The 10438-nt window shown below is 36.9% G+C and overlaps 1 non-coding gene across 1 annotated transcript; it reads right to left on the bottom strand.

Moving 5' to 3' along the window:
* Window positions 1-3893: 3893 nt before the first annotated feature.
* Window positions 3894-3999, bottom strand: LOC132305641 (small nucleolar RNA R71). The gene has a single exon (XR_009481660.1). It is a non-coding gene; the product is annotated as a small nucleolar RNA R71 (small nucleolar RNA).
* Between the last annotated feature and the right edge of the window lie 6439 nt (window positions 4000-10438).

The following is a 10438-nucleotide window of genomic DNA, read 5'->3' on the forward strand; positions in this document are numbered from 1 at the left end:
TGCATTAATGCCCCTTTATGAAGGAAGTAAGCAATCAACATGATTTTCTAGAAAAGTAAAAATACCACTATCAGGGAAATCAAATATCATGAATGCATGTAAAATCAGAATCAAATCTGAGCACAAAAAGTGAGGTTGTGAAAGGAAAAAGGATAAACGAGAAAAAGACAAAATGTGAATAGTGTTCGAAAAAATAAATTATGAAAATGACACAATCCCCAAAGGAAGTTGTCAATCCAAGGAAAAGTGTCTCGGAAATCATTCCAGAGCACTCGAGACAACATCAAGTGATGAAAAGCCGAACCCAAAAAGGAAAAGACAACGAAAAAAAGTTATCCGTGAAAATCCGGGTTATTACATACAATTTCCCTTGAACTTTCAATTTGACACACTGTTACACTTTTCTCCTTTTTAGTAAAACCATGACCAAGCTGAGAGGTGTAATATTTGTGCAAAGAGTTTTCACTCATTTTTTTAAAAAAGTGCCAAATGTCATCTTCATGTTTTCCAAAATATGAACCTCCACACGAGGTATCAACTATGTCCTTTTGCATGTCGGATAGGCTTCCATAGAAGTACTGGACAACTTGCCATTTTGGAATACCATGATGTGGACACTTTCTTAGCAAGTCATTCAATCTCTCCCAAGCCTCATGCAACAATTCTCCTTCCCTTTGAGAAAATTCTCTAATTGAAGCGCACATTACATTGGTTAAACTTACGGGGTAAATTTTTTTTAAAAACTCATTTTGCATTTGTGCCTAAGATGTTATTGAATTTACCCCTAAAGTATTGAACCAATGCTTTGCTTTATTTTTAAGTGTGAAAGGGAAGAGGAGTAATTTAAGAACTTCCTCCAGGACATCCATGTACCTTACGGTGGAACATAGTTCAAGAAATTCATTAAGATGCCTGTATGGTTCCTCTTCATCCAAGCCATAAAAGAGTGAACACATTTGAATGGTCTCGGGCTTGATTTCATATTGATTAGCATCAAAATTAGGCAACACAATGCAAGTGGGTGCATGGTATGCATGAAGATTATAATGATCACGAAGGACCATTGGAGGAATTGGAGCTTGAACTCCGGGGTCATGTTGATTAAGAGGTAGGTTTTGCATGAAGCGTGGGCCTAAGTAGCCAAGATTACCCTCTAGATTTTCCATGTGAATGCCTAGAATGTATGATATGACAAGGTCTATTCCTGACTACAAGCGACACACAAATCACAACAAAATAAACAAGCACTCCTCCTTCGCAACAAATCAACAATCAACAAACTTCCTCTACATACAATGCTCCCATACTCCCATGCTCAAACAATAATGATGCAAAGAACAATTAAAGATTGCCTCCATGCGGGCTCACGATTTATCTAAGAAATTAAAAACAAGCCTCCACGCGGGCCGACGATTTAACTAAGGGATTGAGTAAGAAAAAGCTCACAAAGGTCCTATAGCACTTCAACTCCAAATTTATAGCTTAGGTTAGCAATTTTTTATAAATTTTTAGCATTTTTCCTTGCTTACTTAGCTTCTTTGCTTGGATGCTCCTTTGCTTGGATCCTATCTCAATGCTCATTGTCAAAGATGAACAAACACAATAAGTAATCTAAAGAAAAATAAAAATAAAGTAAAGACACGATTAAAAGAGTACTAATTCCTAATGAATTCCACAAATACGATGTTGCCTAGATCCCCGGCAACGGCACCAAAAACTACTGGTGTTCTCGTCGTCCTACACCATCAAGTTGAGAGTGTGCATTAAGGCGAGGGCTAAGTTTTACATTTATAAAAGCCACTACTACCTTCACTAAAAATATAGTTAGGGTGAGTAGGGATCGTCCCAAGGGATTCGAGTCGTACTTGGTTATGGAATCACAATTAGGGTTAGTAGGTCGAGTGATCAAACAAATGGTTGGTTGGTTGATTAAGCTAGAGAGCAAATTAAACTAAATAATTGAATGCAATAAAGAGTACGTAAGAGAGAGAGAGATCTTGGGGTTTAGAGGTCACCACCAAGCAATGCTTTTCTATACCCTTAACAAGTGACTAATGAGGGTAATCTGTGTAGCAATATTGATGTGTGTGTGTGTTTGGTTGATTCAATTAGCAAGTGTGACCAATTAAGCATACATTGTCTAATCAACATGTGAAAAGCACAATATATCTAGTAATTAAGTATATATTGTCTAAATAGTATGTGAAAAACACAACATATCTAACAAGTCATTAATCCTTTCATTAAGCTCACAAGCCAAATACACCACAAGGTGAGAGACATATGCTACTTGCATTCAAAAGTATGGAACATCAAACAACAAGCATGGGTTGTCCTCCCATCTAACAACTATGCTACCACTACACTACAATTAAGCTAATGACATGAAATTAAACTAATTAAGTTAAGGGAGAGGCACAATCCATCAAGAAATTAGCATGGACCATCTAGAAGATCACAAGAGCATTCTTTTAAGCATAATGTTTTGACAATCTCTAGATTTATAGCATTAATACACATAGACATGCATCAATAACACAAGAAATAGAGACAAACATATGAACATCTGTTCTAGCATACATAGACATACGGATAGAATGAAATGATCAATTGGAAGCATTAAACCACATAAATCTTTGAATAAACAAGATCTATATATATAAAAGTGCCAAAACATGTATTACAACATTAATCACTCAATAATACACAAAATCAGGATGTAGAAAGCATGCTTGGGGCTAACTCTAGCCCCAAGAGGATGTCTAACCACTCATGGTAGTGCTTCTCCAACCCTCAAGGGCTAACTCCATGGTAGAGATTTGCTCCTTGGTTGATGAAGAGTCTCCAATAGTGTCTCTAGCCTCCTCCTCCTCTAAGCTTGCTCTCCAAGAGATGATATGATATGATATTGGCCCCCCTTGTAAAAAACAATCCTTATCCTTATATAGGTAGGTTAAATCACACCCAAAATGATCTGGGGTCGTGCACCCAAGATTCCCTAATGATTGGATAAATGATAACTTTCAATGAGCTGGAAATTTAACTTTTTCATACTGGAGGAAGTTCGATCAATCGAACTTTGGACTTGGACCGATCGAACATGGCTGAGATCCATCGAATTTAGGTTGGATTGATCCAGCTGGTTGAGCTTTTTGGGAAAAGACAAATCCGAGATATTTTGGGAGTATTTTTGGGAAAAGGACAAAAATGGTTAGTGGGTGGTACAACTGTGGATAAGATCAATCATTTGAATAGGGACAAAAGTGTTCGATCAATCGAAGGGTGGTGTTGGATCGATCGAACTTTGGACTTTCTACTTTGGGTTAAGGTTTGGATCTATCTTGAAGTACTGAGATCGATCAGTGTTTGATCGATCGAACCTTGAAGTGGGATCGATCTAACTTTGCTGCTTCCCACCTTTGGATTCATTTGCTTCTTTCTTTTTCCACTTTGCTCATTTCTTTGTTTAATCCCAGAATTGTTTCAATTAAGCTCTTATTTGGCTGAGTTAGCTTATTTTCGGGATAAGTGCCTGAAAATGGAAATAATACGAAATCAATCTGAAACGGTAAAGTAAGATAGATAAATGTATTAGAATGCCTAAGCTTAAGGGGTTTAAATACGCACTTTTTAGCGCTCATCAAAATGCTTCCTACTTTCCATGCATTTGCTATAGAGGATCCTTATACACATTTAGATGTATTTTTGGAATTGTGTTTAATTACCAAGTTGACCACTCTTACCAGTGATTCATTCAGGATGCCACTTTTCTAATTCTCTCTTAAAGATAGCAAGAACTTTGTTGCAGTCTCTTCCATTTAATTCCATATCTACATGGGACATGTTATAACAGGAGTTCTTGAAAAAGTACTACACAGTGGGTAAAATCTCACAAATGAGAAGAGATATTATGGCATTCTCCCAAATCCATGGTGAATAGTTTTATGATTCATGGGAGAGGTATAATGATCTCATGAGAAAGTGTCCACACCATGATATTGCTAAATGGCACTTAGTACAGATTTTCTATGATGGTCTTTCAGATTCTAATAGGAACATGGTTGATGCATCTAGTAATGGAGCTTTTCTTCTTAAAAGTTCGGCTGACGCTTGGGAACTGTTTGAGGCCCTAAGTGAAAATTCAGTGCAACATGCTTCTTCCTTTAGGTCTAGGTCTACACTTGGAATTCATAAGGTTGAAAAAAATTTTGAGGTAGAAAAATCTAGTGAGTTAGCCGCTCAAATAGATGCGTTGAATCATAGGTTTAATCAAGTCTTATCATCTGGCTATGTTCCTGTTGCTAATCTACAAACTTCCTTGCTAAAGGAAGTTTGTTCAATCTGTGCTAATTCTTCCCATTTTGTTGATACTTGCCCTATGATGGGACAATCATCTAAGATTCCTTAGGAGCAAGTAAATGTTACATTCTCCAGACCAGCCTATAATCCTTATGTTTCTACCTATAATCTTGGCTGGAAAGATCATCCAAATTTATCATGGAGTAATCAAAGTCATGGAGCCACTGTTCCACAATCACTGGGACAGTACCAAAATTCATCTAACCCTCCGCCACAAAATAATTCTTTCAATCAATCTTCAATATATCATCCACCTCAATATAGGAATCAACCCACTTAAGCTCCTAATCTTCCACCTCCTCTTAGAAATTCTGCTTTTGAGGATCAAATACTTAATGCTCTTGTTGATCTTAAAGCCAATACGTAACTTTTTAATTCACATTCACAAGCCATCGCAAAGGTAGAGGCACAAGTTGGGCAAATAGCGAGTACTCTATCTCGAAGATAGGATAGAAAGCTGCCTAGTCAGCCAGTAGCTAACCCGAAAGGGCAGACTTACATGATTGATAAAACCAATTCCTCAGGTATTCATCGTGAGCAAGTTCAGGCTATCACTACATTGAGAAGTGGTAAAGTGGTTGATAATCAAGTTGAAAAAGGATAGGAAGAAAAAGAAAGGCTTAGGGTTCCTATTAATCCTATTATTCATAATCCACATCCCACAAATGTTCCCTCAAAATCCATTCCACAAACTACAAAAGGAGTTTAAGGTGGACTCATTTCTTCATCTGTTCCTAACCTTGAGACAGCTTATGAGCCAAGAGCGCCTTATCCTAAACGTCTCAAGGAACCCTCCTACTTTGGTAAGCAAGTAGAGAAAATTCAAGATATAATGGAGGTCTTTAACCAGGTCAAAATCAATCTTCCTCTTTTTGATGCTATTAAGAAAATTCCTACATACTCCAAATTTCTGAAGGACTTTTGCACGCTTAAGAGAAAATTCAAAAGCCAAGTTCCTAAGAAAATTTGTCTCACTGAGCAAGTCAGTGCTATTCTTAAGTACAACACTCCTCTGAAGGTTAAAGATCCTGGTGCTCCTATAATTTTTTGCATCATTGGAAATAATGTAATAGAGTGTGCACTTCTTGATTTAGGAGTAAGTGTGAATCTTATTCCTTACTCGGTGTATGAAAAGTTAGGCTTGGGAGAATTAAAACCTACATCAATTGTTCTACAGCTTGTTGACCGTTCTGTTAGATAACCGCGAGGTATTGTTAAAGATGCACTCATAAAAGTGGACAAGTTTTATTTTTCAGTCGATTTCTTAGTTGTTGATATAGAACCGATCGTTGATTCCAAAAAGTATATTCCAGTTATTCTTGGGCGTCTTTTCCTTGCCACAGCAAATGCTTGCATTAACTGTAGGACTGGAGCCATGGATTTATCTTTTGGGAATATGAAAGTCAAGTTAAACATCTTCAATGCTATTCATCATCCCCACAATGATAGTGAATGCTTCTTCCTTGATGCTATTGATGAGTTGGTTATGGAATCATTCTAAACTATTTTATCCAAGGATCCTTTAGTTAGAAGCCTGTCTGAATCACTTTAATTATGAAGACTTCAATATCGAATCTTCAATTACGGAAGTGAATTCATTGCTCAACTCCACTCCTATCACAGATTTGCTTCCATGAAAATCTAGACTTAAGCCTCTTCTTCCACTTTCTAGTACTCCGCCTATTCCTTCATTAGAGTCTCCACCTAAGCTTGAGCTTAAGCCACTTCTGGACAAGCTCAACTATGTTTTTTTGGGTTTAAATGACACCCTCCTGGTGATCATTGCTTCCAATCTTTCAAGTTCCCAAGAAAGTAGTCTCTTAAAAGTTCTTGAGCAAAATAAAGAGGTTATTGGGTGGAGTGTGGCTGATTTGAAAGGAATTAGTCCCACAATTTTCATGCATCATATTCATTTAGAGGAAGATTCCCGAACATCTCGGGAACTCCAAAGAAGATTGAATCCCAATATAAAAGAGGTGGTTATAAAGGAAGTTATGAAGTTAATAGATACGGGAATAATGTACCCCATCTCAGATAGTAAGTGGTTGATTCATACTCAGGTAGTACTTAAAAAGTCAGGTATTATAGTAGTTGAGAATTCTGAGGGAAAATTAGTTCCACAGCGCACCACCATTAGATGTTGTGTGTGTATTGATTACCAGAAACTCAACTCCGCTACTAGAAAGGATCATTTTCCATTACCATTCATTGATCAGATCCTAGAGCGGTTGGCTAGCCAGAGCTATTATTGCTTCTTAGATGGATATTTCGGCTATAATCAGGTGGCCATTAATCCTAAGGATTAAGAGAAAACTACTTTCACTTGTCCATTCAGTACATTCGCATATAAACGGATGCCTTTTGGTTTATGCAATGCACCTATAACATTCCAGAGGTGTATGATGTCTATCTTTTCGGATATGGTTCAAAAGTTTCTTGAGGTCTTTATGGATGACTTTTCTATTTTCAGATCCATTTTTGAAAATTGTCTCCGGCCCTTGTACTTCAGCGTTGTAGGGAAACAAATCTTATTCTTAGTTGAAAGAAGAGCCATTTTATGATTCAAGAGGGTATTGTTTTAGGACATATCATTTCAGAGAGAGGTATTGAAGTTGATCGAGCTAAAGTAGATTTGATCTCCAAATTGTCTCAACCTACCTCTATAAGGGGAGTGCGATTATTTCTTGTACGCAGGGTTCTATCGATGCTTCATTAAAGATTTTAGTAAAATTTCTCATCCTCTGTGTAATTTACTTGCACATGACGTTCTTTTCGTCTTTGATGAATCATGCCTAGAAGCTTTCCATAAGCTTCGCTCTCTTCTTTCTTCAGCTCCTATCATGAATCCTCCAAACTGGGCTTTTCCATTTGAGATCATATGTGACGCATCTGATTATGCTATGGGTGTTGTCTTGGGATAACTAGTAAATAAACTTCCTCATGTTATTTACTATGCAACCAAAATTCTTTCAGATGTACAATTAAATTATACCACTACTGAAAAAGTGTTGCACAAGCAAAACTTTCCTAGGGTTTTCATAACCTTAGAAGGTGAAGATCCTTAGAAGAGAAGTACCATCTGTGATGATGAAGACTACAATAGCACAGATGATATTCTGCGTCATCATGAGTAGCTAATTCCCCTCTTAGGGCGCTGATGTAACCCGATCTAAGTACTATGTGACGGCCCAAGTTTTTCAACCCGGTGCGTCCGTGATGAACCGAAAGTGATTCAATCACGGATCCGAAATGCGAAAGCTAAAGGTAAATCAAGGTCTCTAGAGATAGGAGTCACTCCTAAGACACAAATGTGACCCTCCATGAGGTCACGGAACTTAAAGAGGACAAAAACGGAAACAAAGGTCAAAAATGACAAAATTTGCTATCCAAGGGGCAAAAAGGTCAATTCACTGTTAAAAGGAGAAACTTGACTCTAAACAAGTCAAACAAGGTTAATAAAACCTAATCTAATCATTTTAAAACATTCGAAGAGGTTCCATGAACATTGGCTAAGAATCCCACAAAATGCCCCGTCCCGGTTGAAGTGAAAACTGACACTACTTCACTAAAATATACATAAATCCCACCATGTTTGGAATTTGAGAATGGGATTGATACCATTAAAAATCTGACTCAAAATCCTTGAGTTTAGCCCCAAGAATCACCCCATTTGTATTAGAAACGAAGAAGTTATGACCCATTGAAGTCGGATGATTAGTACTGGAACTCCACAGAGACTAGGCTCGGGATCAAGCCATTTTGGTCGACCGAAATGGACTTTTGGTTGACCAAAATGAAAGTGCTGAGACCTAAAATCATGAAGAAAAGATTCATGTTGCTTCGGTAGACCGAAATAAGGGTTCGGTCGATCGAAATGACTCATGAATAGTGCATTTGGCTACTGGAATGTGATTATACTGTGCATTGGCAATTTCATTTGCCATTGGTCGACCGAAATACCACCAAAAGCTGCTAAAAAGGTTGCTATGAGTCTAAGGTGTTAAGGTTCAACCTCAACTTTGAATCCCATGATGTTTTGGTTCACAATGAATATGTAAAACTGATTTTTCATGAGTTTTGAGAATGTGAACATGTCAACAACTTTGATATGAATAAATAAACATAAAACAATGGCCCATGGCCTCATATACATCATTTATAAGATTTTTATATGTCAAACCTCAAACTTTGGTTTAAATACACTTTTGATGCAAAGGTTGATACCAAAAGTGTCTAAGTACAAAAGTATACATGTTTGGCCCTTGACTTCTTTACATACATGTTTATAATGTCAAAAGTAAATGTTTGAGTGTCATTACATATCAAGAAAGCTACTAAATCTCCAAAAGTACCATACACCCATGGCATTCAAAATATGATATCAAAAGAAAGGCATGCTAAACACTTGCATGTCAATATACAAAAATGCTTCATTTAGCTTAAAAGCTTCTAAGGATGATGAGCCTCCAAGAGCATAGTCTCTTTACCTGAAAAATAACCCAAACCACTAGGGTGAGTAATCAAGTTACTCGTAGGATGTGGTGCATGCGCATACGCTATAGTTTCAAGTATAATGTGAACCAAACATAGACCATCACAAGGTGCATTCCACCTAACGTCTATGTTCCCTTGGTGTTCTAAAGGATCATCTCAAGCTATACAAATGTTGAACGGTAAACACGTAACATCCAAGTATACATCAACCACATTAAAACTAAGATTTACCAAATCACAAGCTATAAGAAATCCATGATTTACAATTTGGAAAGTAATGCGAAATCAAATAATGGAAAGAGTAGGATATGTGGCCACGAGACCATACAAGTTATTTTGGGTAATTATAACCCACAAGGTACTACCTAGTGCGCACTATGCCTTAGGAGAATTCCTATCCTCCGTACTAAAGCCAAACTCTAGCCATCAAACATTTCATATCCTTACAAGCTTCCAAAAATCAACAAGTTCGTGACATTTATACAATCTCAATGCATGAACTACCTACCAAGCACAAGTAGGGTAAAACCACACAAACCATGCCCTAAGGTTTCATGTCGAAAGTGGCAAGCTAATGATACTACACATTATGCCACATAGATTTAATATTAATGTAGGCCACAATTACTAATTATGTAATATAGCAATTTACCTACAAGTAATTTCAGGTGATACTTACAAGACTTTCAATGAAATCTATATTACTTAACAACATAAGAGTAATTTCAAGATATTCATCATAAACCCTCAATGAAATCACAAGTATTAGGTAAATCATTAAACAATAACCTACCTATACAATTTAATAGTCATATACATGCTTTAATCCATAAATCCTAAGTCAAGCATACAAAATCTCTATTTATATGCAAATATAAGAATTTTAAGCATGTAATCAATATATATCAAGCTCTAATATATATAAAACCCAAAGAGGATAAACATACAACCACCCCTACTTCAATAGAGAATTGAATCTCTATAATCCAAGCAACCAAGCCCTAAATGTAAAACAAGTTTAGGGTTATTTAAGAGGAGAGTGAGAGGAATCTTTTCTCTCCCAAGGTTTCTACTCTAAGGTGTAAGGAAGTGAGCCAAATTGAAGGGAGAAGTTATGAACTAAGCTTTCCTCCAATGGTGAATTTGCTAGGGTTCAAGAGAGATAATGAAATAAAGAAGGTAAAGTGTAAAATGGTGAGTGGAAGGGCTAGAAATCCTCCACTCACTATGTGCTATTGCACTACCTCACACACACACACAATGCAAGGCTAAACCTTGATCCTACACTTGTCACTAATCCAATGCCTCTTGCAAGACTAAATCCCAAGCCCACACTTGTCACAAATCAAAGGCTACATGTGCACTAATCTAAAGCCAACACATGGATGAATGTCCACCCACCAAATGCCAAGAAGTCATGGTGCCAAGTCTCTTCACCTAAATGCCAACAAATGGCTCCATGAGAGTGTGACACTTGTCACACTTTCCAAAAATTGCAAAATGGTCCTTTTTCAAAATATCTTCTAAAATAAATTGCAAGAAGGTCCCTAAAACAAAAAATAATTATTTTACATAATTACACTAA

This window comes from Cornus florida, unplaced genomic scaffold (genome assembly GCF_030987335.1).
Source record: "Cornus florida cultivar Cherokee Brave unplaced genomic scaffold, ASM3098733v1 CherokeeBrave_3.0.0_Hap2_Chr04, whole genome shotgun sequence".
Taxonomy (NCBI): Eukaryota; Viridiplantae; Streptophyta; class Magnoliopsida; order Cornales; family Cornaceae; genus Cornus; species Cornus florida.